Here is a 12,638-nt window from a genome sequence, read left to right as displayed (position 1 = left end):
CACTGTCATCCCTCCACCCCTGGTCTCAGCTCCTGACTGGCAGCCTCCTCCACCCTGCCCTCTTTGTGGTAAGGAGGTCCTGGTAACCTTCAGGCTTAGGAATAGTAATGAAGTCCTTCCAGTCCTTACTTGCCCTAGAGTATTGCATCCTCTCTTGTGTCTTACTTTTCCCCTGCACAAAGCCTTGTCAAGAGTCCCTTTATGTAATTCTTCTGAAATCACCCTGAGTTGAGTGTGCCATCTTTCTCCATAGAGATCTGAACTGATGCAGCCCCTTCATTTATAAAAATTAAATAAAATAATATCCATCTCATAATGTCTTCAGGATTAAATCGGGTAACACACGAAAATCACTCAGCATAATAATGAGCACATAGTTCTCTGCTCAGTAAATGACAGCCCAAGACATATTTCAGAGTGGAGTTGGTATGGCACTCTGATTAATAGTATGGAGCATCAATTCAATTCAGTTCAGTCCTACCAAGATTTACTAAGCTCCCACTAGGTACAAGGCAGTTTCATGATCATTTCAAGGTTTTGGAAACATCACTTTGGATGCCACACAGGGAATAGGGTAGATAGAAGAAGACCAGTTAGGGGTTTTTGCCATAGCCTGGATGAAAGATGGTAGCTTGGGCTGGACTGGCACCAGAGAAGCTGAAGAGAACTGGACCAATCCAAAAGGCATGATGAAGATAAAATGAATAAGAAAATTGAGGGTGGATTGAATATAGAGAATGAGGGAGGAGGGTATCAAAGAAGAAACTTAGGTTTCTGTTTGTTGGTCATGTCATCATCCAAGAGATAAAATATTGGGCTGAAGATCTGGTTTGGTGTGGAGGGGGTGGGAAGACCATGAGTACAGTCTTGGGTTTGATCAAGGTAGGCATCTAGGTAGGGAAGTCAAGAAGCAGTTGGAGCTGATGACACCAAATGCTGACAAGATGTGAAACCATAGGAACTCTCATGTGTAGCTAGTGGGAATGCAAAATGGCACAGCCACTTTGGAGGGCAGTGTGGTGATTTCTCACAAAACTATACATACTCTTACCCTGTAATTTAGCATTTACACTCCTTGGTATTTATTCAAAGGAGTTGAAAACTTAGTCCACCCAAAAATCTGCACAAGGACATTTATGGCAACTTTATTCATAATTGCCAAAACTTGGAAGCAATCAACGTGTCCTTTAGTAGGTGAATGGATAAATAAACTGTGCTACTTCCTGACAATGCAATATTATTTGGCACTAAAAAGAAAAGAGCTATCAAGCCATGAAAAGAAATGGAGGAAGCTTAGATGAATATTACTAAGTAAAGAAGCCAATCTGATATGGCTACATACATATGACTCTAATTATATGGCATTCTGGAAAAGGCAAAACTGTGGAGACAGTAAAAGACATTGGTTGTTATCAGGGATCAATTGTTGGGGGGAGGGATGAATAGGCAGAACACAGAGGATTTTTAGGGCAGTGATAATTCTCTGTGTGATACTGTAATGATGGATATATGTCATTATTCATTTGTCCAAACCATGAGATGTACAATACCAAAAATGAACCCTAAGGTAAACTAAGGACTTTGAGTGATTACGATGTGTATATGTAGGTACATCCTTGGTAACAAATGTACTGTTCTGGTGAGTGATGCTGATAATGGGATAGGCTATGCACGTGTGGGGAATAGGGTATATGGGAAATTTCTATACCTTCCTGTCAATTTTGTTGTGATCTTAACACAGCTCTAAGATATAGGCTTAGCAAAACAGGGGAGAAATTGGATATATGGATCTGGAGCTCTAAGGGGAGATGTAAGATGGAGACTGGATTTAGAAGCCATAAGAAAACAGATGGTAATTAAGATCATGAGCTAGCCTTGGGAGACCACCCACTGAGAGGGTCCATGAAGAACTGGAGAGGTAACAGGAAAAGCAGGGAAGGGTGTGACAAACTCTGAGAGTTGCAAGAAAAAGGGTGTATGTCGGTTATGTGTTCCTAAGAAGTCAAGAGGAGAACTGAAAATTATCTGTTAAGTTTAGTAACATGGAAGTCATCAGTGACATGACCCTGGCAAGAGTTCTTTCAATGGGCGAATAGAAGTGAAAGTAACCTTTTTTCCATTTTCTCAAGAGATTTTTTTTCAACGTTTATTTATTTTTGGGACAGAGAGAGAGACAGAGCATGAATGGGGGAGGGGCAGAGAGAGAAGGAGACACAGAATCGGAAACAGGCTCCAGGCTCTGAGCCATCAGCCCAGAGCCTGACGCGAGGCTCGAACTCACGGACTGCAAGATCGTGACCTGGCTGAAGTCGGACACTTAACCGACTGCGCCACCCAGGCGCCCCTTTTCTCAAGAGATTTGACCGTGCAACTGTAGCTGGAGAGGAGTAAGGGGGTTAAGAGAAGGATTGTGAAGGGTGCCTGGCTGGTTCAGTCCATAGAACATAGGACTCTCTATTTTGGGTTGTGAGTTTGAGCTCCATGCTGGATGTAGAGATTACTAAAGAAAAAGAGAGAGAGAGAGAGAGAGAGAGAGAGAGAGAGAGAGAGAGAGAAGGATTTTGGTTTCCTTTTAAGATGTGAAGGATTTGAACATATTTAACTGATAATGAGATGGATCCATCTGAGAGGAGGTAGGTGAATATGCAAGAAGGAGAAAGGGGAGGTGGGGCAGAGTTTACTGAGAAGGTCAGTGGATGGGCTCCAAAACTCAGATGTAGAACTGGCTTTACAACGAGGGAAGGAGAACTGGTTGCAGAAGATGTAGTTAGATTTCTAGCCGAGGCAGAAGTTAAAGAATTGGTTGGGGCAGATATAGTTAGATTTCTAGCTGAGGCTTTTAGTAAATCAGTGAAGGACGAGGTGAGTGGCTGGAAGTTTTAGAATAGGTGAGTGAACTGGGTGGAGACATGTCCAACAGTGTTGAGAGAAAAGTGTCGCCTTATGAATTTATGGTGAACTCCAGGTATCCAGTTGGTGTGACCTCCAGCGGTGCCCAGTGGGGAGAGCAGATGTTTGAGCGTATCTAGGGGGAGGTGATGGAAGACAGGAAGGTAAGGCATTGAGAATATTGCCAAGAAGGATGCTGAATTGATGCCTTTTGGGATCTACGTTGGAAAAGGAAGGCTGGAACAAAGAACTGGATTAGGAAAAAATAAAAGATGACGAGCAAACCTGAGTTCACTCGCTCTGTGAATGTTTCCCCAGTTGTCTTGGGGAGAAGAGATTCTCACTGGGATGCCCCCCGGTTCTTCAGGCATCCATGGAGATGTTACCCCTCACCCAAGGCAGTGGTTGTTTGTGTTTATGATGCTCAACAAAACTTTGCTGAACCTACTACATGCTGCCAAAGACTAAAGCAGAGTTATCAGAGCCATTCATAAATAGAATGATTAATCATAACCATAAGTCATAATAATGCTGAGTTTTTTACTTGCCAGGCAAGGGAACACACCAGTGAAGAAATTCACTGACATGGTTTCTGGGAGGAGGAAACTTGGGGTTTGTGTTTTAAGAATTAGGAAAAACAGGGGCGCCTGGGTGGCTCAGGCGGTTAAGCCTCCGACTTCAGCTCAGGTCACGATCTCGTGGTCCGTGAGTTCGAGCCCCGCGTCGGGCTCTGGGCTGATGGCTCAGAGCCTGGAGCCTGCTTCCGATTCTGTGTCTCCCTCTCTCTCTGCCCCTCCCCCGTTCACGCTCTGTCTCTCTGTGTCTCAAAAATAAATAAAAAACGTTTAAAAAAATTTAAAAAAAGAATTAGGAAAAACAGGGGCACCTGGGTGGCTCAGTCAGTTAAGGGTCCAACTCTCGGTTTCGGGTCAGGTCATGATCCCACGGTTTGTGAGATCGAGCCCCGCACCCAGGTCTGTGCCAGAGGCTGCTTGGGATTCTTTGTCACCCTCTCTCTTTGCCCTTCCCCTACTCATTCTCTCTCTCTCTCTCTCAAAATAAATAAATAAGCTTTAAAAAAAACAAAAAGAATCAGGGGCACCTGGTGGCTCAGTCAGTTAAGCATCTGACTTCGGCTCAGTTCATGATCTCACAGTTCGTGAGTTCCAGCCCCGCGTTGGGCTCTGTGCTGACAGCTTAGAGCCTGCAGCCTCCTTCAAATTCTGTCTCCCTCTCTCTCTGCTCTGCTCCCGCTGATGCTCTGTCTCTCTCTCCTTAAAAAAATAAATAAAAACATTAAAAAAAAAAATTAAAAAAAAATCATCCTCTCCTTAAAAAAAAAAAAAAAAAAAGAAAGGAAAAACCAGTTTCAAAGTGGCTATGCTAATTAAAGATTGACAATAGTACCCTGGATAGGATGGTTTAGAAAAAGTCCTATTGTTCTTTGGTCACAAAGGAGTCTTCAGTGACTGCCATTATGGGCCTAGCGTCTAGGGTCACATCAGCCGGTGAGAACCAGTTGAGGGGAAGCAGCATTCAGTTTTGCTATCTCCTCAGCAAGTCCTGCTCTTAAGTGAACACATTTTCTTTCACGGTACAGTGTGTTGTTCCACGCCCTGGAGAAGCAAAGGCAGTTCCTGCCGTCCTTGGAGCTTATAGCCCAGTGTGGAGGGCAGAAGGGAAAGAGCAGAGTAGGAAGAAAATAATGGAGGAGATCCAGGCAGCAGGAGGGACCACAAGAGGGTAGCTGACCAGCACAGGGGCTGGGCCTCTGGAGACCGGTCTGGTGGAAGGAAATTACCAACGACTAGCGAGCTGGTGGAGGTGGGTGGACGGTTTCAGTGAGGAGGCAGCGGGTGTTCCAGCCTTGAGGCTGGAGAGAGCCAAGCCTCACACGAGACCTGGATTTGGAGAGTCTGGGAGCCAGACAGGCTGGGCATGGGCTCTGGAGTCAGCCCGTCTGAGTTAGAACCTGGTTCCCCTGCTTATTAACTGTGTGACCTTGGGAGAGCGACTTAAGTTCTCCAAACCACAATCTCCTCCTTTGTCAAAGGGCAATCACAGCTGCACTTAGTCACAAGGCCTTGTGGGATCAAATGAGATAATTGGTTTGAAAGCACACTTAGCATGATGCTAGGCGTGTAAAACACACTCAACAAATAGCAGCTATTATTATTACACAGGGTCAAAGAATGTAAGAGAAGGAAGGAATCTGGCAAAAACATGTAGTTCTACCTCCTTATTTTTCAAAGAAATTAAGTGACATTCCTAAAGTGAGTTGGTTTCTAGATGAGCCGGTCCTGGAATCCGGGTGTTCACTTTCTCAGTCTCATCTGATGATAAAGAAGCAATATGCTTAGTGCTTGGGCTCAAATCCCCACTCTGATAAAAGATACTAAGTGACATTCCTAAGGTGAGCTGGTTTCTGGCAGAGCCGGTCCTGGAATCTGGGTGTTTCCTTTCTCGGTCTCATCTGATGATAAAGAAGCAACATGTATAGTGTTTGGGTTCGAATCCCCACTCTGCTACTTACTACTCCATGGTATTAGGCACCACAGTAAACCTGTCTAAACTTCTGCTATAAATCAGGTTAAACACCTCATTACGTTGTGGGAACCTCCTGAGTAGATCAGCACCTACGTACCCAATTCATCATAATTCTCCTTATATGTTGAAACTCTTATGTAGCCAAAATCCTGGTAAAAAAGGAGGCTCTGCTCTGATCCCCCCCTTTTCAAGAAGGGATTAAACTAGATGACAGGCAGCTAGGACATCAGCAAGAAACCCAGCCAAGGCAGCTTCCTTATGCCTCCTTTGTGACCTTTCTTCTCGTTAGCTAAAATGATGAAGCCGTCACACAGAAGCCAGGTCTCAGGTGAGCACCCCAGCAGACCATGAAATGGTCAAATTTCCCTATGCATCCTTTGGTTCGGGGAGTGGCCTTGGAGTTGGTTCAATGTAGTAGGTACAAATTCATTGCCGCTGAGTGAGATGTGGGAGGAAGGGGGAAAGGGCAGGAAGCTGTTCTGCAGCAGCTGGAACACTGGGAGAGGGAGAAGAGGGAGTTCACTGGAAGGAATTGTGGGGTTTGGTGACATGCAGTGGTGGTCTTACACGTCCTGCTCAAGAGCTGGGTTTGTTTTTCCCAGACAGTGGGGGGCCATGAGAGATTCTGGAGTGAGGGAGTGACAAGATTTGAGCGCCTTCAGGGGAGATAAAGCATTAAGGGCAGAGATGGACGATGACAGAAAGGAGACTGGAGAGAAGTAGGGGGATGGGAGAGCTGTTTCAGAAGCAGAACAAATGTGGCCTGATTGGGTGTGGGGCCCAGGAATACAGCAGGGTCAAGACTCCACTGAGGTTGCGGGTCTGTGTGATCAGACAGGTGGCAATGTCATCTTGTCCAAAGGTCCTGCTCGGAGTCCCAGGTTTACTCCACATGGTGTCTGGAGTGTGGGGGCCTCTAGGTAGGTCAGTACCTACGAAGATTATAATTCTCCTCGCACATAAAGGCTCCATGCAGTCAAGACCCTGGTAGAGAAGGAGTCCCCGCCCTGATTCCTTCCTCCCCAAGGTCTCTGCTGCCACTGGCCGGTACAGACTCTAACCCAGACGGTCACGGGAGCCTCCTGCTTGTCGTTTCTTGCTCCATTTTCTCTCCACTTCAATCTACCCTACGTGTTACGACTAGGAAAAGTAGTATCCTGCACATGTTACTCATCATAAAACTTTGATGGCCCTCTGCCGGCCTCAGTGTTGCTTCTCAAATTATCTGGGGTGAAGGACCAGTTTTAAAAAACATTTCCAGTCCATCATGGGTTATTGTTTTCATAAAATACCCTAAAAGTTAATTTCCAGAAAAATGAAATAAAAAAAGATGTAAAATATACATCCCAAATATTTATTATCAGATTCAATAGACATAAATTTATTCTGTCAAATTGCTATGGCTTTTTGCGCTCAGTTTCTGCATTTGTTATGGGTGGACAGGTGACTTTGCAGAGCAAAGTCACTGCCACCCACAGTGGCAATGGTCTACAGGACAACATTCCAACTCCTTATCCTCTTGTTCAAACCCTCTGTAGTCTCAGGCAAACTGCTTGCTGGCCATTGGTCTCTCATTGGCACGCTCCACCATGTTAATCTGGCTTGCTCACTGTCCTTCAGATTCATCTTCAGCTTTCTCAGGCTATTTCATGTTCCCCTGGCCCTAGAATGTTCCATCCTGGCTACCAACCCTTGATGCCTATTTAAATTCTAACAGCAGCAGCAGCAGATGTAGATTGAGGATTTCCTAATTTCCAGGCCCTGTGCTTTTACTCATGATTTCACTGAATCTGTCTAACAGGTAGTTACTAACATTTGTAACATCTTTTATAAATCAGAGCAGATCCAGGGTTCTCGCTCTAACAACAATCATCGGCTGAGGAATGGTCACCTATCTGGGCCAGTAAGAGTTCAACACCAATTTTTGCTGGAACAAGGGGGAAGAGCTCAGCTGATAGAACATGGGTCTGGAAATGCCTGTGGTCATACGCGCTACTGTAAGGGGACGGATGTCTGAAAGTGGTAACACACAGAGGAGAGGGAAGCTGAGCGATGCAGGGACAGCCCCTGCCTCCAGTCCTGGTCTTCTTTGCTTATTCTAGTGGATGCTGGGATATGCCACCTGGTTCTTCACTGAGGACAAAAAACTTGTTCTCCAGCCCCTGGCACTGTTGCCCCGGCAGAAGAGAGCCACCTATCCTGTGTCATGCCCCTTTCCAGGGCAGCCTATAGCTAATGATGGATTGACCTGGGGATGTAATTGCTGGCCCTCTTGCCCCCAACCCAGGACAACTCTGAAGGGTCATCCCAGCTTAGAGCTCTAGGCAGGGCCCGCTGGGCTCCTTACTGCAACCGCACCGTGGCTCAGCTTCTCCCCTCTGCCCACCCTGGTGCTGCGGTAACCAGCCTGTTGCTAATATTCTCAGGAGGGGTGAGGAAATAGGGCTAATTGCTTTACATAGGAGAATGGACCACTGGGGTATGGGGTGGAGCAGATTTGGAGAAGAGGAGGAACCACAGAACTAGAACATGGTTTGGGAAGGAGTTTCAAGAAGTCAGTGGGTCCAAAGCAGGATGGGGAGAACTTCAAAACCTTGCCACAGGAGAAACAGGTGAAGGAAGTGAAAATATTTGGTAGAGAAGGAGAGATTTGGGAAGATTATGACTGCATTCTTCACATATTTACAGGCAATCAAGTAGGGGCTGGATCAAACCCTTCTGCTGGGTCTTCCCTTTGACCCTCTACAGTTCATTCCCACACATTCAGATCAGGTCATATCGCTCTCCAGCTGAAAATCCTCCAGTGGCTTTTCACCATACTATTTATACTCTTTTTTATTCCTTTGAGAGAGACAGAGAGACAGAGAGAGAGAGAGAGAGAGAGAGAGAGAGAGAGAGAGAAAGAGAGGGAGAACCTGAGCAGGGGAGACGCACGAAGAGAATCTTCAAGCAGGCTCCCAGCACAGAGCCTGACATGGAGCTCGATCTCACAACCACGAGATCATGACCTAAGCTGAAATCAAGAGTCAGATGCTTAACCGACTGGGCTACCCAGAAGCCACTTGCCATACTATTTATAGAACACAAGTGTCTTTTCAATGACCTGGAGGTCTTTCCTAATCTGGTTCTTGCTTTCACTTTCCCACCTTATCTCTAGTGTATCTTCTCCTCACTTACTCTTCTAGCTGCACTGGCCTTCTTTTTGCTGTTCACTGAATACACCAGCCCATTGTTACCTCAGGACCTTTGCACCAGCTGCTCTCTTTGGCTGTTCTTCTATGAGCTCTTTATTCACTCCTTTCCCTGTTTTGTTCAGTCTTGAACCAAAGGTTATTTCGTAAGAAATATTCCCTTAACTAGTTCCTACCTCATTGCCCTGTTTTGTGTCCTTCCTAGGACTCTCTGCTTCCTGAGATGGTTTTGCTACACCAGCCAATTGCTACTTCAGGACCTGTGCACCAGCTGCTCTCTTTGGCTGTTCTTCTATCAGCTCTTTAGTCACTCCTTTCCCTGTTTTGTTCAGTCCCTACCTCATTGCCCTCTTTTGTGTCCTTCCTAGGACTCTTTGCTTCCTGAGATGGTTTTGCATCTTTGCTTCTTATGTGATTCTGTCTCCTGACTATCTCTCATAGAGAATGCAAACCTGACATGAAAAGAGATATGTCTGTCCTCTTCACCACTGTACCTAAAGCATGTGGTATGGTTTTGGCACACGGCAGGTGCTCATAACTATTTGTTGAGTAAAATAATGAATGAGCACAGGCTTCAAAAGTAGCTCTAGAGCTGAGAGGTGGACAATCTGTAGAGCAGACTTTTGAAGCTGTAGCTGGCAGGCTCAAAGCCTCACCATGGAGGTGAATGTCACTTAGCAGGGAACCAGTAGGCCACTGGGAATGTGGGGTTTGCAGTCAGATAGATCAGGGTGTACATCTTGGCTCTGCCACTTCCCAGCTGGCCACAAGCCTCGGACAGGTTCCTTGACCTTGAAAAGCCTCAGTTCTCTCATCTGTAAGGATAGGAGTACGAGCTGAAGCCACTCCCTAGGGGCACTGGGATGACTAAACTTGGGAAGCCCTCAGTGAGTGCTGGGCACTTAGCAAGTGCTCAATAGATGTTAGCTCTGCAGTTTGGCTGTTCAGTTTCTGTTGCTTCAGAGATTACTGGTCCTACTGCCATTACCTCCATGAGGCCACAAGAGCTGGGGACTCACATGGGGACCATGCTGCCACAATCCCTTCCCAGGCAACCAGCTGATACTTTGTTCCCTGTCACACTAACTGCCCTGGGGGCCGGAAGAAGCAAGCAGAAGTTCCCTGGGTTCAGGGGTGGGAGTGGGGGTCGTGAGTTACCATCTAGACTGTAACTTGTCCACTTCCTGCCATTGACACAAACCAGAGCTGATCTCCTGGGGTTGGAGCCAGGTGAGGAAACAGTGAGCGGTTTCTTCGCAGGATTTCTAGCTGTTACAAGAGTCCCAATATGGCACACGTTACTCCAATCTGCGCTACCGTGTGAAGCTGAGTGTGTTTTGTGATGAGGCAGCAGGAGAAAGCTGGGGTCCTGCTGGGAGCAGCTCTGCCACGGGGGGTGGGTGGAACCGGGAGGGAGAGGTCCTGTGTGTAAAGGAGCCCACCTTCTGCTGGTCCTGCACCTTCCTTCCTCTGGCTAACACACAGGTGACGGGTTTATGCATCCTGACCCAGAAAAGAGCTGGTCACAGTCAGCCAACGTGACAGAGGGGACACTATTGCAATAGGTAAATACAGGCTGAGGCTATCATCTCTATGTCCCTTCTGCCCCTTTGTGACGGCAAGGGAAATGTCTTTCTTCTGTTCAGATGACAACAGCAGCTGACACTATCCATATAAAGAAGGAAACACCTACACGGTATGCACTCACGGCAGCCTGGGCACGGTTCTGCAGCACTTCACCAGCGTCGCTTGTATAATCCTATGCGGTGGCCAGCATCATTACCCCCCATTTACAGATGAGTGAAATGCTCCTCAGCGAGGTTAGGAACTTGCACAGGCTTATGCCACCGGCGACGGGCAAGGCCAGGACGGTAACCCAGACGGTCTGGCTCCGGAGTGCGTACTCAATCGCCATGCAAACGGGCCTATGTCTAAGGGGGATGGTTTGCCTTGTCCACGGTGGGCTTCCCGTCACTGTGGTGACAGTCTGATAGGAAAAGATACGATTCAGTAGGCAGAGAGGGAAAGGACAGACCTGAGGTCCCTGGGTGGGGAAAAACACATAGTTTGGAACAATGCTGGGAGGGTCTGACCACAGCAAACCCCCTCGGGCGTCAGGTTCCCCTTAAGAATGTAACAGACACCACCTACTCCCCCTCAGGTTCCCTCAGGAATTTGACGAAAGACCTAACTGAAAACAAGTAGACCTTAAAACGTATGACCCACAAGGAACGGTCCTCACGATGAGAATGAGCCAATCGGGAATGGACGGCCACAGATGTCCCCTCCCCCCCTCAAACGAGCCAATCAGGAATGGACAACCCAGTACCGAGAGCTACCCAGTCAGTAAGGATAGGACCTGAGAAGGAAAAAGGGGGAAGGGAAGGGGACATGACCAGAACCTTATGAAACAAGGACCCTCGCCTACAGTCCTCAAGCATTCACTTTCGAATGCCCTCTCTCTGTAAAGAGAGCTTTCATACTATTCTTCCTTTCTGATCTTATACTCTAATAAACTTGTGCCTGCTGCTCATTTGGTGCCCACCTCGTCATTCTTCCAAGTAGCGAGACAACGAACACTGGGTATTGCAGTAAAAAATCCTTCAACGACAGGGGTCAGCAACCGAGCTAGACAGAGAGGTCTCTGGCGTGTATTTAGTGTATCCTCTGTGTCTGGCTTGGAGCTGAGCACTCTGGCAACAGGGTCTCACGTCATGCTCCTGACACCCCTGCCAGCTAAAATGGTCATCTCGCTTACCAGGCAAATATACTGGAATTAAAGAGACTGGGTAACTGGCCTAGGTCTCTGGGCTGGTGAGGCTGGAGCTGGGAATCCAGCAGGCCTGACTACCCCAATCCAGAGTTCTCGAGCACTCACCTGGGCCAGTTTCCAAAGGATTAAACATCAGAGGCACTGGATTGGACCAGCTGACTTCTGGGGTCCTAGCTAACGTGGGATGTCCCGGGGGCTAAGTTTCTGACACAGAACCCCGCAAACCCTTGAATGGAGCTGCTATAGCTGGTTTCTAGGCCAAAGAAGTAGTCATTACGTTTCAGATATTATATTTAAGTATTTCGCTTCCCAGCCTTTTTTCTCAGTGAAGGCTTCCTTCGCTACTCTGTCTAACCCTTCACCCTCAACATTCCCTGTCTTGGTTTCCTATTTCATTTTTCTCTACAGCTCCTATGGCTCATCTAACATATCCATCTATTGTTTATGTTTTATCGTCGCTGTTAAAATGTAAGGTCAAAAAAAGGCAGGAGTCTTGTCTGTTTTGTTCAGGCTCTGTCCCCAGTGCAGCACAGGACAGTGCCTGGCACATCGTAGGTGTTCAATAAATGTTGTTCCACGAATCAGTGTATGAACTGCCTGAAGACAAAAGCTCGTGGCTACAAAGAGATCAGGATGTGGTCTACTGAGTCTCTGGCCTCAGTGGGGCATTCAGGAGGCATTTCCCTGTGTCGGCGACTGTTTTTTTCTGCCACACGCAGACACTGAAAACTGTGGTCTGCCGATAGCTCTGGGATTATAGGACTCCTCAAAGCCCGAATGAAGGAACTAGCCAGGGCCATCAGACGAGTGAGGCACAGGGAAGCCACTTCTCTGGAGGTTGGTGAGAAGAGCCAGATCACAGGCCCAGCAGGTTGGTAGAGGGCAGGGGGCAGGTTAGCGACCAGGGGGCAAGTGGGGCGGCGAGCGGCAGCCGGTAGGAGCGCGAGCGCAGACACCCGCAAGTGGCCTAGAGCGCGCACCCACCAGCCCGCCGCAGGGAGCAGGAACGTAACCTGCCGAACTTCCGTTTTATAACGAGGGGAGGGGTGTTCAGGGCTGTACCTCGTGGCAGGGTCGTTGCGGGGACTCGCGGAGATCGTGCAGGTGGCCCTGAGCCCCGCTCCGCAACGTCGGAGGCCTTGGGCAGGCGGCGCGCAAGCGTGGTGAGGCGACCGCGGAGGAAGGACAGGTGGTGGCGCCTGGAGGCAGAGCCTGCGGCCGGGATCCCGGACGTCAGC

The 12,638-nt window shown here is 47.8% G+C and overlaps 1 long non-coding RNA gene across 3 annotated transcripts in view; it reads right to left on the bottom strand.

Moving 5' to 3' along the window:
• LOC111557454 overlaps positions 1-12,598 on the bottom strand; it is a 46,617-nt gene extending 34,019 nt beyond the window's left edge. For all 3 annotated transcript variants that reach the window (XR_006588628.1, XR_006588629.1, XR_002737498.2), the window contains exons 1-2: positions 12,463-12,598; positions 10,321-10,614 (exon numbers count right to left, since the gene is read on the bottom strand). This is a non-coding gene — a long non-coding RNA (uncharacterized LOC111557454). The remainder of the gene's footprint in view (positions 1-10,320; positions 10,615-12,462) is intronic.
• Between the last annotated feature and the right edge of the window lie 40 nt (positions 12,599-12,638).

The sequence above is a fragment of the Felis catus genome, chromosome D4, assembly GCF_018350175.1.
Source record: "Felis catus isolate Fca126 chromosome D4, F.catus_Fca126_mat1.0, whole genome shotgun sequence".
NCBI lineage: Eukaryota > Metazoa > Chordata > Mammalia > Carnivora > Felidae > Felis > Felis catus.
The sequence above is the reverse complement of the archived record's forward strand: the minus strand, read 5'-3'. Positions and strand labels throughout refer to the sequence as shown.